General features: G+C 41.7%; 1 long non-coding RNA gene across 1 annotated transcript in view; it reads left to right on the top strand.

Annotated features, from left to right (window-relative positions):
* The window catches only part of LOC121927989, a 37,290-nt gene extending 27,911 nt beyond the window's left edge, over positions 1-9,379 (top strand). The window contains exons 2-3 of the long non-coding RNA XR_006103417.1: positions 6,889-6,961; positions 8,498-9,379. This is a non-coding gene — a long non-coding RNA (uncharacterized LOC121927989). The remainder of the gene's footprint in view (positions 1-6,888; positions 6,962-8,497) is intronic.
* Positions 9,380-19,636: the final 10,257 nt, after the last annotated feature.

The following is a 19,636-nucleotide window of genomic DNA, read 5'->3' as shown; positions in this document are numbered from 1 at the left end:
TGAGACATACAAATCTGGCATCGATGAATATGGATATGTACATGTGAAGTCACTTGTTTTTTTTACTGATTTCTGTCTAAATGACTCCAATAATAATAATAATAATAATAATAATAAAAATACAATTTCATCAGCTCCTTAAAATATTTCATTTAATTACCTTTGCGGCAGACCATTTGCAAGAGAGAGGATGACGTGATCTGTTTTTCCAATTTCTGCAGAAGAGGAACTGAGGCAGGGGTCGATTATTAGTCCTGTCTCCTGTAAGGAAAAAATAAAAATCTTTCAGTGAGGGATTTATCTTCCACTCTAAATAATTTCCTGGCTGAATAGCTGAAGTGCTCATTTTGAATGCATAGTCAGAACCTGCTTTGCTTTGAAGTTATCTTGGACTTCACAGGTGTAAAAAGTGTGTGTTCTCCAGTCAATCGGCTTGAATGAAGAACTCTGCAGGTGCCTCAGAGGAAAATCGACCCCCTGACACACATCACAAAATTGTGGACTGTAATTTGAGGCAGCTAGCAGTCTCCCCTGACAAGGAGCCAAGAGCTAGTAGGAGGAATTAATTACCATATCCTTAGAGTTGAGAGTCCTCTGACATGAATTGAAATAAAAATAGAGAAAGAAACTGAAATGCTTGGCTGTGCCACCCTGGAAGGCTGTCCATCAGGGGTGTAGTTTTGGAATGGGAGTGGAATAAGATGGGGGCATTGCCCCCTCAGTAAGGATTCTGCCTCCCTGATTAAATTTTCCTTCAGCCCCCAAATTCCTAGCATTGCAGTAACTTAAAACTTCAGTTGAGCAGCCAAAGAAAAGGGTCAGGCAAAGTTACCAAGGGAATGTGAATACCTAAAACAGAAAAAACAAAGGTCTAGGTGTGAGCAGTTTTCAGTGTCTCATGCTCTGCAATGCTAGAAAATTGAGGGATGGAAGGAAATTTCATTTGGGGGCATGAATTCTTACCTCATTTCGCCCCATAGCTACACCCCAGGTGTCTATTATCATGTTCGAGTATCATGAGATGCCAAGTTTCCAGCATTTTTGCAAAACAAAATAGGGACATATATGTTTATCCCTTGATAGTCTCCTCATCCAAGAATGGTGATTTGTCACCAAGTCAACTTTAACAGATGTTTGCAAATGATATCCTCCCCAGCATACCATCTTTACTGATCATTACAGTCCAGTATTAAATAACTCGAGAACCTTTAATGTCCCAATGGATCTGGCTGTGCTTAGTATGGAACAGGTGCAACTCAAATGTATTTAGCAATGCATCCAAGACAGTTATTGCTGGGCTGGATGAAATGGGAACAATGAACAAGAAGCTGCACAAGCAGAAGATTTGTTGCTTTGTGCCTTGCAAGTCGACCCTAATGTGAACCTATCACAGGGTTTTCTTGGCAAGGTTTGTTCAGAGGAGGTTGTATCTTTACCTTCCTATGAGGCCGAGAGGGTGTGACTTGCCCAAGCTCAGCCAGTGGGTTTCCATGACTGAACAGGGATTTGAACCCTGGTCTCCAGAGTCATAGTCCAGCACTCCAACCACTACACCACACTGGCTCATACAACAGTTTACCAGTTGCTTTAAGTGTATATAAGACAGTCACTATAGTAACTTTGAAGAAAACTTCACAGGTTTCAGAATAAAAAACCCACAGTAGAAGAGACGTCACTGCCAAATGTGCATCAGTGAAGCAAATGGAAACCTTCTGTGCTTCAATTTTTGTTACTTCATCACACTAAAAACAGATACAGCTAATACAGTTGGGAATCAGATCCACCCAGGCAGAGAGATCCTTTTATTCTAAAGGTTTCAAAATTCCAGGCAATTTGTACATTTGAGCAAATGTTAGACTAAGAAGCAGTCTATCCATTACACAGAAGTCAGATGATAGGTACACTTCAGAATCCTGGATTTTCCATCAGTTCCAAACCCCCCCCCCCCATGATGGTTAGGTGGATAAAATTTCATTTATTCATTCATTTAAAATGTTTTGCTATGAAAGCCTCCATGCTTGTAGTAAGCTAGCAAATCAAGGAATAAGTTGTATTCACCCAGTCTACAGCTTACAATGAATGGGACATTTTTGTCTTGTGGAGCAACACATTCTAGAATATGAACCTCATCTACAGCCAATACCATTCTTTCAGCACCTTTTCCTACACCCCATATGGTGAATGTCTGGCCTTCCCGATGTTGGTACACCTCTCAAAACATCCCTCATCATTGGGCATGCCTCTGTGCCAGCTCTTGTTGTTCTTGTATGCCTGCAAGTTGTTTCTGACTTATGGTGATTCTATGGTAAATCCATCATGAGGTTTCCTTAGCAAGCATTGATCAGAGGAGGTTTGCCAATGCTTTCCCTTGAGGCTGAGAGAATGTGACTTGCCCAAGTCATGCAGTGGGTTTTGTGGCCGAGTAGGGAATCAAACCTGGCCCGCAGAGTCATAGTCCAACATCAAACCACTAAGTCATGCTGGCCCTTGGTGACTGCTATATCAGTGGGTTGGTGACAGGGTTTGCTGCTTTGGGTTTTAGTCCAAAGTTTTAAAAGTGCCATCCAACATGCTGATCCTATTTTTGGGATGGATTTTAACAATTTGGATAGCCATTTTAAAGATCATGCAAGACCAGGAATGGATTCACCACCTCATTGACAGAGAAACTGGATCTGCTGCCTAGGGTGGATGGGAATTGTAGTCCAACAATATCTGGACAGTGACACATTGCTACCGCTGTTTTATACCAAATGGGCCTGTCTGCACATGCCACAGAGTGGGGTGATGGTATCTGGAAGTGGTAGAAAGACAGTCCCATTTCAGGCTACATGTGAGTGGGTACTATTTGCTGCCCAGCACTTAAAAATAAAATAAAATTTAAAATCCCTGAAATTTAAAGAAAATAGCATGTTGCAAAAAGAGGTTCTATTTCAATCTGCTTGTTGCTGTATTTGTTTCATACTTGCAAGGAGTACAAGAAAAAGGACCATTTAAAAACATGTTCACATCTGCAGTCTTGCATGGTCCAACCCAGTCTGCTATCTCAAAGATCAATACCCCATTCCATGGGAAATGATTTTTTTTTTAAAAAAAAAATGCAGTTCCAAGAATCCCCAGAAATTGTAATTTTTCCATTCTCAGGACAAGAACTAATGCCCTTCCCCCCAAATATTTGAGCTATCTTGTTTGGGTGCAAGGTAAGAGAAGAGGACAGAAAATAAACTGAAAGTCAAATTGTCTAAGCAACAGGAAACAAATGTAACTTTCAAAGTTGCTTTAAATTCATTTTCCCCCTTCTGCCCAAGGGACAAACTGTGCTCCATCTGATGCAGATGCGTTTCATAAAGTGCATCCTGTGATGGACGCTGGACTCTTTATATTTTTTCTTTGCTTCCTTTTTAATTTGAAAAGCATTGCTCAAACAAAGCTTGTGCAAACCAAATGAAATGCCAAATAGGTAGTACAAAAGAGATGCTGATAAAAGCATTTCTTCAGGACTGACATCTACGTTTTGAAGACAAGAGAGCCAAAGACAGGAGGAGATAAGGGATGTTGAGCGGCTGGGTAAACTTTGGTGGAGCAATTGGCCGGCCAGAGCTGCAGATGGTGAAAATCTGAACATCAACCAGCAATTGCTCCATTGGGTGGTTTGTGTGTATTTACACACACATTTTTCTGTACCCTGACAGTTTGGGCGAATCTATTTATGGCCTGTATCATTTTTTATGTTGTTACCCATAATTCCCTTTAATCTCTACATTAATCTGCTGGGATTTTATTTTGGTTTTTTTAGAAAAATCCTCTGAAAAATACATATTGACACACATACATTGATGCATTGAATCTGCTAAGAACAGTGTTACAATGTTCAGAGAAATACAAAATCTGCTGAATAGTTACATTCTAATTCACTACTGTGAAATATGTGGATCAGGATATTTTCTATGGAGATTTGTAAAGATCAGATTCATTAAGGGTTTTTGTTGTTGTTTGGGACACTTAGGACGAGGCAGAGGGACAGCTGTCATCCACATCCCCTATAGCTTTCTTCTCCCAAAGCTAAATTTGCAAATATGGATGGCTTTCCAGGTGTTGATGGACTGCAGTATCCATCATCTTAAGGCAGTTTGCCCAGTGGTGAGGAATGATGGGAGCTATCATGGATAACTCCTTTAAAACTGAGACAAGAGTGTAATCTACTGATGTAACAACTACCAACTTTTATTGCCCCAGCCAACATCACAAGTAGCCATGCTGGTTGGTATATACTGGGAGTTGTCATCCAAAAAGTAGCTTTTCCAAACTCTGCCAAGCTTGACTCAGGAGAACTGGGCCAGCAAATCTAATTCTGGATTCTAATTTCCTGGGCTAAGTACATGCTCAGAGGCACCTTATTTCTTAATACTAAATGTATGCATACTTTGCAATGAGTCACTATTTTGTGTAAAACTCCGGAAGGAAGTGCAGGAAGACACAATCAAAGCACTCCCAACAGATAGCCATCTGGCTTCTGTTTGCAAACCTCCAAAGAAGGAGACTTCCCCACTCTCCGAGGCAGTGTTTCCCACACAAGAGAGGAAAAACATAACATTGTTAGGTCACATGCCTTCATTTTGTCAAGATATTGTAGCTCTCAGTCAAGATGTTATGGGTGGATATCTGTGCAGGCAGAAGCCATTCCTTTTGGCTATATGGGCAAAGTGAGGCAACAATTTGGATAGCTCCTCAGCAATTCCCTTCTGTTGGTAGACAGATCTGGGTGAGATACCCAGCCTTACCTATATCATCAAAACTGTCCTGCTGCACCTGAGATGTAATGGAAAATGGTATCCCATTACAGCATTCAACTGGGATTCCAGTCTTCTGTGTGGCACCGGGAAGGGTGTACCACCTTGTCCTTTGTCTCAGGTAGCAAAAATTTCTCAGGCCAGCTCTGATTCTATAATAAGTTTAATCAGATCCATTGAAAGATGAAAGATTCCATTTATAACCCTCCTTAAGCTTTTATTATAAGTGAAAGCTCTGAAGGCAATTGGAAGACAGTGCCTGCTACCAAAGTTTGTGAATACCAGAAATCTCATGTTAGGGCTAGAATAGAATCCTACCATCCATCATCCATCCATCCATCCCTTTCATATGCCATCTTTTTTTCAGACCGCTTGCAAAAAGTCACAAAAGCACATAAAGGATATAACTGAGATGAAAACAATATTAAACAACAGAATTAAGTCCATGAAAAACAATCTTTCTTTAAAATATTTTTTTTAAAAAAACCCAACCAAACAGTACAGCACCATGGGAAAGCCCTTTTGTTACAATCAGTTTCCAAAGACTTCCAAATATCTTAAAGCCTGGGAAGGCTCCTATGGGAAGAGAAGGTCCTAGAGGTTGCTGGCAGTCAGCAATTAGATTGAGCAATGGTCCAGTTCAGTATAAGGCAGCTTCCTATGTGATGGGGAAAGACCTGAAAGCCATGTGAATCACTGCCAGTCAAAGTAGATCAGATGCTAGGCTCCTGGGACAAATAGTTTAACCGGCTGGTGGAAGAATGTGATCAAACATTGGCACAAGAATCTTTATTTTTCACTAGTGCAATGTTAGAGGTTATATTTTGACCTAATTTGCAGCGATTTCCAGCTAAACAGTCACTAAGCTGTATGTGTGCATATAGATATAAGCCCTCACAATGTGAGAAAAAAGTAAATTAAGTCACTTTACACACACACACACACACACTCACGATTCCACATTTCAGCTGCAGTCAGAAACCTAAAATGTGAGTACCACATTTGCAAACCGAGAAGCTTTCTTGGTTTGCTTTTCTCCTCAGATGGGTGATCCTGTCTGGTGGAGATATTTTGGCAGATCCCAAAATAGCTTTTCTACACTGCTCTGCCTAAATATCTGGTGTGTGTCTGTGTATGAGAGAGTGAGTGAGTAAAAGAGAGAGATTCTCACCTGTTCATTTTCACTTTTTCAATGGGAAATTCCAGAATAAAAAATAATCTTTTTAAGAGTCTTACACCCTCTCCTATATAATACTTAGGTTTTTAAAAGAAACGGAGAACTGGGGCCAATATAGGGAAATAGGAAGAAGAGCTATTCCATCAGTCTTCTGAAAACCCAGAGCTGCTGTGCATCACTTTCCTCAATTCTCATCAGGCTACTAGAGAGAGGATTTGGGGGATCAGAGTGACTGCATCAGCTGAGCTGAGAGATCTGAAATATTTGGCATCTATTCTTCCTAAAGTGTCTGTTCCAGATTGGTGTTATAAGAGCATCCATTTAACTTTGGTGCTGGAATTTGCTTTCCCCCTCTTCTTTCCCCATTCCCTTTCCCTTTAATGTTGTGCATATTTAGACCAACTTTTTCATCCATCCAGACTCTTAGGCGGAAGTCTTTTCCTATCAACTGCTGCCAGTGCCCTCACTTTTTTTAAAAGAAGATGACAGGAATTTAACTTTTTTCCTATGAAGTAACCCACTGGGTGTCTTTGGGCAAGTCATGTGCTCTAAGCCTCAGGGGAAGGCAATGGCAAACAAATCTTGCCAAGAAAACCCCATGATAGGTTTGCCTTAGGGTTACGATAAGGTGGAAGGCACAGAACAGAGACAACAAAATATACACTACCACTGGTCTGTATCTTGAAGAGATATTTTAAAGAGTTCGACACAGAATAAATGTTGAGGAGCCTATAAGAGCACCACATAAATGCTAAGGAAGAACAGCAAAAGCGAAGTTTTTCTAGCTTTTAGACTTGAGAGGGGTGTGTTAACATTTAAAAATGTACCTTTTAGTTGCTATTAGTAACTGGATGTACTGCAAACACTTACATGATCTGATGTAGTTAGATTAACATTTTTATTTTGTTTTTGTCATAATAGCTGAGACATCAGCCAACTGAGATGATCAGAGCAGAGGAAAGAGCCTAAATCTACCTCTTCTGGATGCTGCCAGGTAGGGGTGAATGTGACTGTGCATATACACCCAGGTAACCCTGCAATTGCATCTTAATATATTGGGGTGGGCAATGGCAGAATCCTGTTTTGGTCCCTGGAATCCTCTGATGGCTGTACAGATGGCCAAATTTTGCAATTTTTTAAAAAAATTAAGTGTCTGGATTTGAGAAATTAGATAGATAGATAGATAGATAGATAGATAGATAGATAGATAGATAGATGGTGTGGAAATGGAACTGCAATCAGTCACAAAGGGGAATTGCTGCTCCTGGAAGCTTCCATGAGTAACACTTGGGACCTAAATCTTTGTAAATTTTATTCTTGAAACAAGATCAAAGAATTTTACCAATTATTTTTCTTGCTGTGAGAATGTTGTTGAAAATTGTTCAGTTTCTGAAAGACGTGTTGTGCAAAAAAAAAAAAAAAAAGGTGATCTTTTAATGTTGAGAATGGCATTTCTTTCTGCACAGAAAGCAAGTTTCCAACACAGAAAACAGAAAATGATGGGGTTTTGAGCAGGAAACTTACTTTCTATGCAGAAACTTGTATTTTGTGCAGAAATATCATTTTCTTTTCAGGAAATGTTTTTTTCTGCGTGAAAACGTTTTTTCTTCTGTGCAGAAATGCTTTTTCTGTGCAAGAAAACCTGTTTCTGCACAAAACAATCCCCATTCATTTCTTGTGCAGAATAAGTCCCTGATAGCAAAGATCTTCACCTTACTAACATTCTCCTTGTCAGGGTTTCCTAACTCTTAAAAAAAAAATTTAAGACACAGACAGAGAGAGAGAGAGAGTGAGAAAGAGAAAAATCATTTTTGCCCTAGTGGCAGTCCCATCAGCCTGCCTGCCTGCCTGCCTGCCTGCCTTCCTTCCCTCCCTCCCTAGAATATATGCATTGCTCAAAAACCTAAACTCAGTTTATTAGTTATGTTAATGTCCTTTGAGTGGCATAAATAACCATAGTCACTTGGCTTATGATTGGAATTATTCCTGCTTTTCTCTCCTTGGAGTTGCACTAATCACTAAAAAATCTCCATTCTCAAAATAGGCATTTTTGTTATGCCAAAGTGCGATGCTTTCTTTTTCTCTCTTCTTACCATTGTGTGTAATACACGGTGTGTATTATTCACATCAGTATTCCATTTGGACAGAATGTGGATGTGACAAGCTACAAGGGGCACACACAATGCTTCATGTTCTGTAAGCAACATGCCCATAAGCCAGGCTTTTGTATACCTTTGTGCAGCACAAACAAACAAATAAATAAATAAATGATTTTTGTTTGTTCCAGCCAGTTTGTAACAGTCTGGATTTTTTTTTTAACAAAAAGGGGGAACTTTTGAGTGTGGTATCACTCAGGGCTGCCAAAATCCAGCTTTGCATTTCATACGAAGAACAGTATTTTTACATGTGGGTGGAAAGCAGGCTTTTGAAAGCAATGTATGTTTTTGAAAATCAAAAATCCCATAGAACTTTTGGCTCTTTTACAAAAAAAATTGGTTATCTTCTTTGATCCTTTCCTCTGGCCTCATAGATTTAAATGGAGATGCTGTATGCTGAGACAGACCAAGGACCTCTCCAGCTATGTACAGTTTCTCTTCTAGCTCTCTACAATGTAAAAACCCTATTTGCAAATGGAAAGATGTGTCATTTTCTGCTAGTGTGAGTGGAAAATTCTGAGGTTCTTATACCCGTGGAAGAAATTGGCACAAGGGCATACCATCCAACTGTCCTGACAGGTACAGTCCCAACTGATCTTCTGTTATCCCACATTTTCAGCTGTTTTTAAAATGTCTCTGTTTCTCTCGCTTCCTCACACTTTTCCCCTTTGTCCTCAGATTACTTCAATTGTTGCAAACTATAGTCAAACACTAAAAGTAGTCTGCACTCAATTGACTCAGTTTAAGGAGAAAAGGGAGCCCTTCCCAGGAGGCTCAGCCACTCTTAGCTTGTGTCTTTCCCCCACATTTTAAGTATTCCTTTCTTGGCCATACTGATATCGCTTGTCCATGTGTGGCCCAGTTTCCATCTGTGAAATGTTAGAGGGTATGCAAGTATATAAAATGTTCACAGATGTCACACAACACTCTTCTGTGGGCTTGGAAGGATTATGTTAAGTATTATATCAAGTATTGTACAGACTGAGAGCTGAACTAAACTTTACCCAGTAGCTAAGCATTTAAGAGGTAAGACACGTTCCCAGCTGAAAGTATGTAAACTTAATTGGACTAATGGGCTATCACCCCAGTGTGGGGAAGCCTCTCCTTTTTTAAAAGGATGATAGATCATTAGTCGATATATGTTTACATACTTTCAGTTAGGCACGTATCTTATCTCTATCCAGGGAGAATACAGTTAGGCCTCAGTATCCATGGATTTTTCAATCATAGATTCAACCATCCACAGCTTAAAAATATTCCTAAAAATATAAATTCCAAAAAGCCAACCTTGATTTTGCAGTTTTATATAAAGGACAGCATTTTACTATGTAAAATTTTACTGTATGTAATGGGACTTGAGCATCCATTGATTTTGCTATCCACAGGAGATCCAGGAACCAAACCGCAGCAGACACCAAGGGCCCACTGTACTACAGGAATTATTCATTCTTGCCTTCAAGGATGAAGCACACAAAAGGTGTACATCCCTAAAGAAATACTTAGATAGCCAATCTGTAAATTTCCAAATGTGCTGCACCCATTTTGAGAAGCACTTAAAGACGAAAGCTAAGATCCTACATAGAGAAGGCAGAAAGTAATGCTCCACCCACACAGATCTGAATCCACATCCGTTCCTGGTAGTTGAGAAGCCCCAGAAGCAGCATCTGTTGCTTCTATATATGAATGGGGAGAGGGGTGAGAGGGAGGCAATTCAGGCACTGAAGAAGCATCTGGGCTCAGCCCAGTGTGGGAAAGAAATGAAGGAGCACTTACAGAGTGGCATGTAGTCCCATTTCCTTTCCCTTGAAGCCCAGGACAGCTGCATTTTCAATGTCTGAATTGGCTCGCTTCCCTCCCCACAGGAAATCAGAAGAAGACTCTCCTGGTTCTTCACATTTGCTGGGGGAGCTTTTGGATGGGGTGCAAAAGGTTAGAAAAAAAGTCCCCGTCCAAATCCAGACATGGATGTATGCCATCAACACAATGCTGCCCCGTTGTCCACTTTCCAGTCCTCTGGCACAAAGGCCAGTCACAGTGAAAGGCTGACTAATTTTGTTTTGCATTTGAGTTTGTTCAGAACTCTTGGATGGCTATGCTGCAGACCCAGTGATAGGCTTGTTTCCATTTTTCAATAAGGTCGACAGTTTTATCTCTTGTCACCACTGTTTGCCTCAGCTGCTCAGCTGCTTTCCTGGAAATGTTAGTTCAGACAAACATATCTGCCCTATATCAGCATTATGCAGCTTCTTTGCAGTCATCCTTTAACATTCCCCTCTCTCCCTTGGCATCCACATGTTTTCCTGCCTCTGATGTATTTACAGATTATTTTGGTTGTTGGTCTCAGTATTTTTAACAATATGCTTTTGTCCATCCTGTTTTGTACACCAGCCTCATATCTTTTATTGAAGAGAGATTTTAAAATCTTTCAGTAAAATTAAATAAACATAAACCATTTTCCTCCTCCTTTTTCAAATATAAATTTATATTCTTCTTTATACAAGACTTAACGGCTTACTTGACACTGCTGTTAACTGCACTGGTGACCTGTTGGACTCCGTAGTCTCTTTCCTGACTTGTGTACATTCTAGCTAAGTATCTTTAACTGTGGTTTTGAAAACCTCTGCCTCTTCTGGAGAAATGTGATCCTGTTGACTTTCCCTTTTAACTTCCTTTTTATCAGTTCCCTTGTGTTTGAAAGGCTTCCTCTTTTGAAATTAAATGTGACTGTGTTAGGCAACTTCCCCACTTGCTTATATATTAAATTTGATAGCACTGTGATCTCTTTTTTCTGGCCAGTTCAATAACACTCACATCTCACTCTAGGTCCTAGGTAGGCACCACTTAAGATGAATGCCTGACAGACCTCTCCTGTAGTTGGTTCCATGAGCAGCTTTTTGATGGTACAATCATTTAGGATATCTGTGAATTTTGCCTCTTTGTCATGACTGGAACATGCACATATCTAAATACATTCAGCCAAACACAGAGAAATCCCCCCACCTTTCAGCAAAATGCACAAAGAACTGTAGCTTGCTTTTGCAGAAAGGAGTTATCAGAGAACAGGGGCTAATGTACACAGCACCACTTCTCATAACTTCTCATAACCAACAGACATTTATTTTGAACTGAAGGATGCTGTTGACCTCTTTGGTGCTGCATTGTTGCTTCTCCCAAAGCACATCTTCTTTCCCGTCAGAAACAACCTGAGTCCCTCAGCCAGGCTGACCTGATTCACTCCTTGCCAGTTTTCTTTCATGAGTTGTCTTAGGTGTGTTACAGACCGCCCGTTTGGGGCGGCCTGTAACTGGCCCTTTCCCCACCAGATTGGGGCCTCAGCTGCCACAACAGAAGCCTCTGAGGCCCCGATCCGCCACTTTCCAGGCTGCAGGGAAGCGGCAAAAGGCCGCTTCCCCGCGTCCTGGAAATGGGTGTCCTTGGGGCTTCAAGCCCCAAGGACACCCGGCGATGGTGGGGACCAAGAGAAAGGGGCTGCTCGGCCCCTTTCTCATTTGCGTCGCTGGCGCAGCTGTGTAGAGGCTGCGCCAGCGACGCAAATCCTGGAAGGAGCTCCGAAATAGAGCTCCTTCCTGCGCTGCCAAAAGAGTACCCCAGGCGCTCTCGCGCGGTGTGACTACGTCACTTCCATGCCGCCTCCTTTGGAGGCGGCACGGTCATGACATAGTCATGGCGGCACCCATCTGTATAGGGTGCCACCATTTTCTACGCGCTCTGCACGTATTAGGGTTAGGGGCGTCAGGAAGTGATGCCCCTTTCTAACCCTGGTACACGCAGAGCACGTACTTTTTGCCCGTGTGGAATGGGCCTTAGAATCCTGCAGGTGCCTCTTAGCTATACTCTTATTAAAATATTTATTCCGGGAACAATCTCTCTGCCCTTGACAGAATCTGCACAAGCCAGCTGGCTGTCTGGCTGGCTTGCTTGATGACTGATCTTTCTTTCTTTCTTTCTTTCTTTCTTTCTTTCTAGAAGAAAGACATTTGGGAGAATAAATTAAAACTTTAGCCACTCAGCATGATGAGTGAATTCATTAAATGATGCTAAAGAGCTGGGTCCAATAAGACATTTGACATGTGCTTTTGACCATGACCAAACATAGTTGCTTTTATTTGTTATTAGGTTGACTTTTAAATCTGGTTTTAATTTTTGTAATTGTAACTGTTTAATCTTGCTTTATCTTTTGTATCTTCTGTATTTTAACCATTTCTTTTTTAATTGTTGTAAGCCATTTTGTAAGCCATTTTGAGTCCATCATCAGTTCTTCTCTTTCATCTAGTTTGGGATTAAAGGCAGTTTACTGCAGTTAATAGCAATAGCAAGTACATTTCTATACTGCTTATCAGTGCACTTAAGCACTCCCTGTGCAGTTTAGTGTGTAAGCTAATTGCCTCCAATAGGCTGGGTACTCATTTTGGTGACCTGAGAAGGATGCCAAGCTAAGTTGAACCTGAGCCCCTGGCTGGTATTAAACTCACAACCTTGTGGTTTGTGAGTGATTGGCTGCAGGACAGGCATTTAACCACTGCGCTAGGCCAAAGTTAAAAATTCATAGCATAAAAAGTTAAAAAGCAATTGAAAATTGAGCTTGTTTTAACAGAAAAGTATTTTAATAGCATGCAATATTGAGTATCCCTAAAAAAAAACCTTTCTAGTTTGAGACTATGTGTTTGTGTGTGCTTTCAAGTCACTTTATGGCAACCCCAATAATTTTCTTAGACAAGGAATATTCTGAGGTGATTTGCCAGTTCCTTCTTCTGAAATATGGAGCAGGTATTCATTAGCTGTTTCCCACCCAAATACTAACCAGGACTGACCCTACATAGCTTCCCCTAACAGTTTTTCGAAACCTAAGTTGCCTGTTGATTCCAATAAACATTTCCATCTCCATGTGAGTTATTTTCTACCGAAATTGTCAATGGAATTTTCTGGGACAGGTTCATCTGGGACTGTTTGCTTATTGCTCTTCTCCTATCCCAAGTTTGCACACAGTCTTCAGGGAGCCTTTAGTACATTGATCTTTGTATGATAATTTGGAGCTCCCTCTGTTTTATAGAGGATTCTGGAAAACATTCTGGGGCATGGCCTCAGTTCCCATAGGGGTCATCTAAATCTATTAGGCTTCATATACCTTTTAAGACTCAAAATGCTGTTATTGCAGAAGCTGGCCAGGTGTTTCAGGTTCTTTTCCTTCCCTTGTCTCTCAACCCATGAAGTGGTGCCAAAAAGATAAGCCTGAAGTGCCGCCTTTGTTCATTTAGCGTGGCTGGAAATAAAAGCCCACTTAATGGAATGCTGTCGCCAAATAAACAGCTCTCGCTCAGCAAAGGAAACGCGTCTCCACTCCTGTCACCACCACTTCAATTCAGCTTGCAGAGGCGTGATGACAGCCCAGTTCCCCCCAGCCTGTCCTCAAGGTGGAATAAAAGAAGATGCTTCATAGGAGAAAGAATTTCAGCTTCAAACTGTTTCTTTTCTTGAACACTTAAAAAAATGAATTAAAAAAAAGAATTGACTTTCTGGACCAGATTTGGGAAAGGGTTATGTGCTTTAGCTGTTGCCTCTTGCTATGCATTTATATAGTACCACCAAAGGGCTGTAGTCCTTTCTAAGACCTTGTCTGCACTGGCCAGGATACCCCAAGGGCAGTCAGAATAGCCCTTCATATCCATGGGCTTGCCATCTGCAGATTGCAACATCCATAGATGGCCCTGCTCCATTTTTGTCAATAGCAATGCATGCACACAGCTGAGCCAACATGGCTGTGCCAGCACAGTCAAGTGCCTGTTGCACCACCACTGAAAAGAAAGGGACTTATGGCCCCATGGAATTTGGCATCCACTGGAGGGTTTGGAATGGAAGCCCCATGCATATGAAAGGCCAACTGTATCCTTGCCTCAGAGTTACCCTGATCCCTCCCTGTTTCCTAGGCCTCCGTTCCTGCATGGGGCAGCTATCTGCCCAGGCATCCCACTGAATACCTTATGTGTCCACTGCCACCATAGATTGTGCACTTCTGAAGTCAGAATGAAGCACCCAGCAACAGTCACATGGCTGGCCAATTTGTTCTGATCTTGGAGCAAATGACTGCTGACAGCGGCAGATGCACAGGTCTGCTCAGTAGGACATCCATGCAGGCACCTGCCCCAACATGGAAACAGAGGATTCTGGATCTTCCCCAAAAATGTCGAGCAAGATACTTAATCCATTGTAAATTTGTTATATACCAGTTTTGGCAACGAATATGCCAGATATCATTCACATCAGTACCAGGGTTTCAGCTATGTGTTATCTGTATAGCATAATGACAGAATGGGGAGCGCTTGGACCTTTGGGCTGCAGACAAGACCTAAGACAACTCAAGGCTGGCCCAAGAGCTATTGCTGCCCAAAGCAGAACAGCAAAAGGGTTGCTTGTTGTTGTGTGCCTTCAAGTGATTTTTGACTTATGGCAACCTGAAGGCAAACTATCACAGGGTTTTCTTGACAAGTTTCTTGAGAGGGATTTGCCACTGCCATCCTCTGAGGATGAGAGAGTGTGACTTGCTCAAGGTCACCTAGTGGGTTTTGATGCTCAAGTGGGGATAAAACCCTGATTTCCAGAGCCATAGTCCAACACTGAAACCACTATACCACGTTGTAGTGAGGTTATAAATGTGTTAAATGTTTTGAGAGGCCATGGGATATTTTGTTGAGGCTGAAGGAATTATTTTGGCCCTGAAGCAAAAAACAAAACAAAACAAAAGCTCTTCTCTTCCCAAACATTAGCAACATTAATTTATTAATGTTCTGCTGCCCTTTCAGGACCTGCAGAATCAGCTGGCCAAACTGGCTGCTGACTCATTCTGCTTAATGCTAGCTAGAACATCCTTACCCAAAGAACCAGTGTAATGCAAATTTTGCCTCAGAAGAGGCAAAATGGAGAAAAATGAAAACAAAGTACAATAACATCCAAAATCTACAAAACAGCAATATCATTGTCGTTCAGCACTGCCTTTGAGTCCAGTTCAACTCATGACAACCCTGTGAATGAGACATCTCCATTACCCCCTATTCTCAACCTGTCTGCTCAGATCTTGATGATTCAGGTCCATGAACTACCTGATTTAGTTTAGCCATCTGGCATATGGTCTTCCTCTCTTTCTACTGCCTTCTGTCTTCCTGAACATCATTGTCTTTTCTAATGAGTCGTATCTTCTCATGATGTAGCCAAAGTTAGACATCCTCTGTTTAGTCATCCTGTCTTCCAAGAAGAGTTCATGCTTGATTATTGTATTTTGTGCATTTTGGGCTGACCAAAAGATAGAAAATACACGATGCAAGCTTTCAAAGTTCCATTGGCTTCCTCATCAGGCAAAGGTGCCTGAAATCATAGAATCATAGAGTTGGAAAAGACCAAAAGAGCCATCCAGTCCAACCCCATTCTGCCATGCAGGAAGACAGAGTCAAAGCAGTCCCAGTAGATGGCCATCCAGCTTCTGTTTAAAAACCTCCAAAGAAGGAGGCACTACCACTCTCTGAAGCAGCATGTTCCATACAGGAGTGGAAAACTTATGGCAGTGTTAGAGTCACAGGCCTACATTTTGTCAAGCTGTTGTTGTTATCAATATTTATGCAAGCACAGGCCATTCCTTTTGGCTATGTGAACTCTGAAAAACAAAGAGATGTAAAGTCCAGGAAATATAATTTAAAGTCTATTAGCAACACAAAAGATGCCTCCTTGGAGACCCAGGTTGCCTCTCTCCTTCTTGAGGATATCAGCCCCCTTATTAGGCAGAGAACAATGAATTGTTCAAGTGCGTTTGGAAAATGTTTAGGTGCTGCTTAAGTAAAACATGGCAAATGCATAATGAAACAGGAGCCACTGAGGTCTACTGCTTTACTTGAGGTAGAGCTGTCATCATCATGCTGTTGGAAACTGTTTGGAAACTTCAGCAAGTCCAAAATGCTGCTGTATTCGAAAACCTGAAGATAAGAATATGGAAAACATTATTGTGGAGATAGAAGAGGGAAAATTTGAACTGAAAGTAAAGAATGTGAGTTGAAGGTGAGAGCAAGTGGGATAGATAGGAAGAGGGGAGAGGACATTTGAGAGGTTGGTAGGGAGAGAGAGGGAGAAAAAGGGAAAGGGAGGGAGAGAGAGAAGAAGGAAAGAGAGTGGATAAAACAAAGGAAAGGAAGGGGAGGATTTAAAGAAGGGAGATAAAGGTTTGACAACAAAAGAAAGGTCAAAGAGGTAGGAAAATGATGGATGTCAAGTATATAGGTTGATAGAGTTCATATAGAATTCGAGTTTAGAGAAGGAAAAGAATACACAATAATGTTGTATTTAGGGTTGCCATAGCGCCGGACCTCAAAACCGGGAAAAATGTAGGACAAAAATTTCAAATGTAGGACACACAAAAATGTGTCCTACATTTGAAAATTCTGTCCTACATTTTCCCTGGCGATCGCGGCGGGGAGCGGAGGCCAAGCGGCGAGAGAAAGCCTCCACTTAAGGAAGCTTTCCCTCCCCGCCTGGGCCCCGGGCCTCACCGCGATCGGAGGCCAGGATCGGGGCCTGTCCTCCTTCCTGTTCCCCTCAGGGACCAGGAAGGAGGGGAGGAGGCCTGCGGTGATCGCCGAGGCCTGTCCTCCTTCCTGGCCCCGGCTGGGACCAGGAAGGAGGGGAGGAGGCTGCGGCGATCGCCGCGGCCTGTCCTCCTTCCTGCCCCGGCTGGGACCAGGAAGGAGGGAAGGATGCTGCAGGGGGCGGGGAGGTTGGCGCGGCTGCATCCAAGAGGCGCCGCCTCCCTGCAGCCTCCTCCGCCCCAGGCCTCGCGCCCTCCTTTTCCTCCGCGCGGCCATGCCTTGCAATCCCGCTGCAACCGGGCTTTTCCCGGTTTTTGGCTGCACCCTGCCGTGGACCGGGCAGTCAGCCAAAACCGGAAAAACCCGGTTGCAACGGGGTATGGCAAGCCTAGTTGTATTAGGTAAATTGATGTTTGTTCTTTGTCTTGTCATTGATTTAGTTTTATACAATTATATGTTCAATAATTTTTTTAAAAAAAAACCAAAATGTTGTGACAATTCCCTTGTTGAAACAGCTTTATTGGATACCAGCTCCCAAACTGGTACCCAGTGAAGCTTTTTTCAATAAGAGAGTGCTGATCATGAGTATGACTTGCCCAAGGTCACTCAGTGGCCACCATATTGAATTTGGCCCTAATATCAGCCCCATTTTTTGCCCCATCCTCTCTTGCCTTCTCATACCTCCATTGTTGATGGACAGATTTTAATTTTTTTTAATATTTATTTTCAAATCACATATCTGGCCCAACTCTTCATCCTGCCTCAGTGGAGAGGCCAATATTACTTGCTGCAATATGCTCCAGAGCATTTAGGAATGGCAGTGGAGTTTCCCATGAACTTTCTGATTTACCAATAAAAACCACAAAGTGTTTGAGTTAAATTGGCAAGGCTGGAATCTGAATCTCTGGAGGTCCACAAACAAAGAAAGGCCGGTTGGAGCTGGGAACCAAAAGCACAGAAACATTGTTTAGCAAGAGTAAAAGCCTAAATGTGAAGGCAATTTCATCTACCGCACAGAAATCGTCCCTGAATTTCACAGTAAATATAGTTGCTTTCCAAAGGGACCTGAGGATTGAGGTTACATTTGCAAACCAAGCGTCATTATCGTATCAAGAACATATTGCAGTGCACACTGTTGTTTTCCTAGCTCCTTTGAGGGGTGTGGGGGTGGGCAAGCAGATATTTAACATTCAAACAGATTCGCAAGTGAAGCCGTCAATAAAAAATTGCAGTGGGGAGTGTTCCTGTTCAGGATTCTGTTCACACTCCTTACTTCGTGCCTGCTTTTCCCTATTCATATAAGTCAGCATTATGTATTTACTGAACATTTTCAGTCCTTATGAGACTGTTTTCTCTCTCCTTTTAATCCCCCCCTGCAATTAAAATGGTACTTCTGCAGACTTTAAGGTTTTCCCCGGCCTGACACTCCTTCCCACTTTTGCAAAATGTTAGAAATTTAAACACCGACATGATGGCAAGAAGGCTGAGGTAAGGAGGAGGCAGACAGATTCCTTGCTGTTTTTTCTTTGTGTCTTTTGTAGATTAGTGTGTAGACTGTTACACTAGGTTTGCTTTCTTTCTTTGAGGTCACTTTTGGTTTCTTTCTCTGTCAGGAAGTCCACAAAGGAAGACGACAGTTTGACAGCACTGTAAATGCTATAGCAGCATCCTATGGAATCATGGGAGTTGCTGTTTTAGAGAGTCTCTAGCCTTCTCTGCCAAAGAATACTGGTTCCTTAAAAAACTACATATCCCAGGATTCTGTAGGATGGAGACATGACAAAGTAGTGTTAACTACATTATTTCTACCACAGTCTACATAATGGCTGCCAAAGAAATCAGCTTTAAGATCTTCAGCATCCTTGCCAGAGGCTCTGCAGTATCATGGAATGACTTTACTGAAAGGGTAAACATAAGTCTTCTCCATTTTTTACTTTATTACAAGCATCCCGAGTCATTGCTCTTGTTTAGTGAAAACAAACTCATAGCACTAGCCTGTTGTACTTTATTAATATAAATGCCAATTTTTCTTACTCATGCTGCTTTTTGATTGCCTAACCTAAAGCACTCTAAGCACTGGGGATTAGTGAATGAAATGTACTGACAAAGTTTCAGTCTGGTACTTTTAATGTATAGGAGAAGATCTTCCAACATGACTTTATAGCACTCCTGATCTATTGTGGGTGCAAAGCCTTTGTGCCACTGTGTCTTCTCCCAAAAAGTAGAACTCTGTCCTAAATGTATGTACCAAATTTGATTCAGACATCTGATTGTGCAAGAGAAAGAGATCATTTCACAGAGCAGAATGCCCAAAAGGCCGATCTTCTACCAAAGACCCCCTTTTCCCTCAGCCAAAACTTCATGTCTGTAGCTAGTGACAACCCTTCTAATGTTTATGATGTGCCAGGTTTATCTGGTCTCAACTTTGAATGGCACTTACATGATGACTGCATATATTCATTGGGGCAGAAAATGTGAACAGTAAAAACTGTATGCTCCCGATAGAGCCTGCCTTTTTGATGGCGGTGGCTCGGCGCCACTGAAATATAGAAGGCATTCTTGTTCATGCAATCCAAATGAAAATCTTTGTTGTTTGGTAATGCTGCAGCTTATAAGACGTTCATTTCACTAGGCAGAGAGGGAATATGGCCTGCCCATTCTCCCCTTGCAGACAAATTCAGCTGCTTGTGACAAAGTGCTAACTAGTTTTTTCTGCACTTAAGGAAGGCTATTCGTTTTATTTTTTGCTGGGTAAAATGTCAGTTCCAGAATCCAATTTTCATTTATTATTATTATTATTATTGCTTTTAAAATATCTTTAAAAAAACCAAAGCAACATTACTTATGCAAATGCAATTAACCATGCATTCAGTGGTAATTGGTGGCTTCCATATCACAAGGGTGGTGAATCCACTCTGGGTTTTAGTA

This window comes from Sceloporus undulatus, chromosome 4 (assembly GCF_019175285.1).
Source record: "Sceloporus undulatus isolate JIND9_A2432 ecotype Alabama chromosome 4, SceUnd_v1.1, whole genome shotgun sequence".
NCBI lineage: Eukaryota > Metazoa > Chordata > Lepidosauria > Squamata > Phrynosomatidae > Sceloporus > Sceloporus undulatus.
Note: the sequence above shows the minus strand (reverse complement) of the source record. Positions and strands in the feature narration are given on the sequence as shown.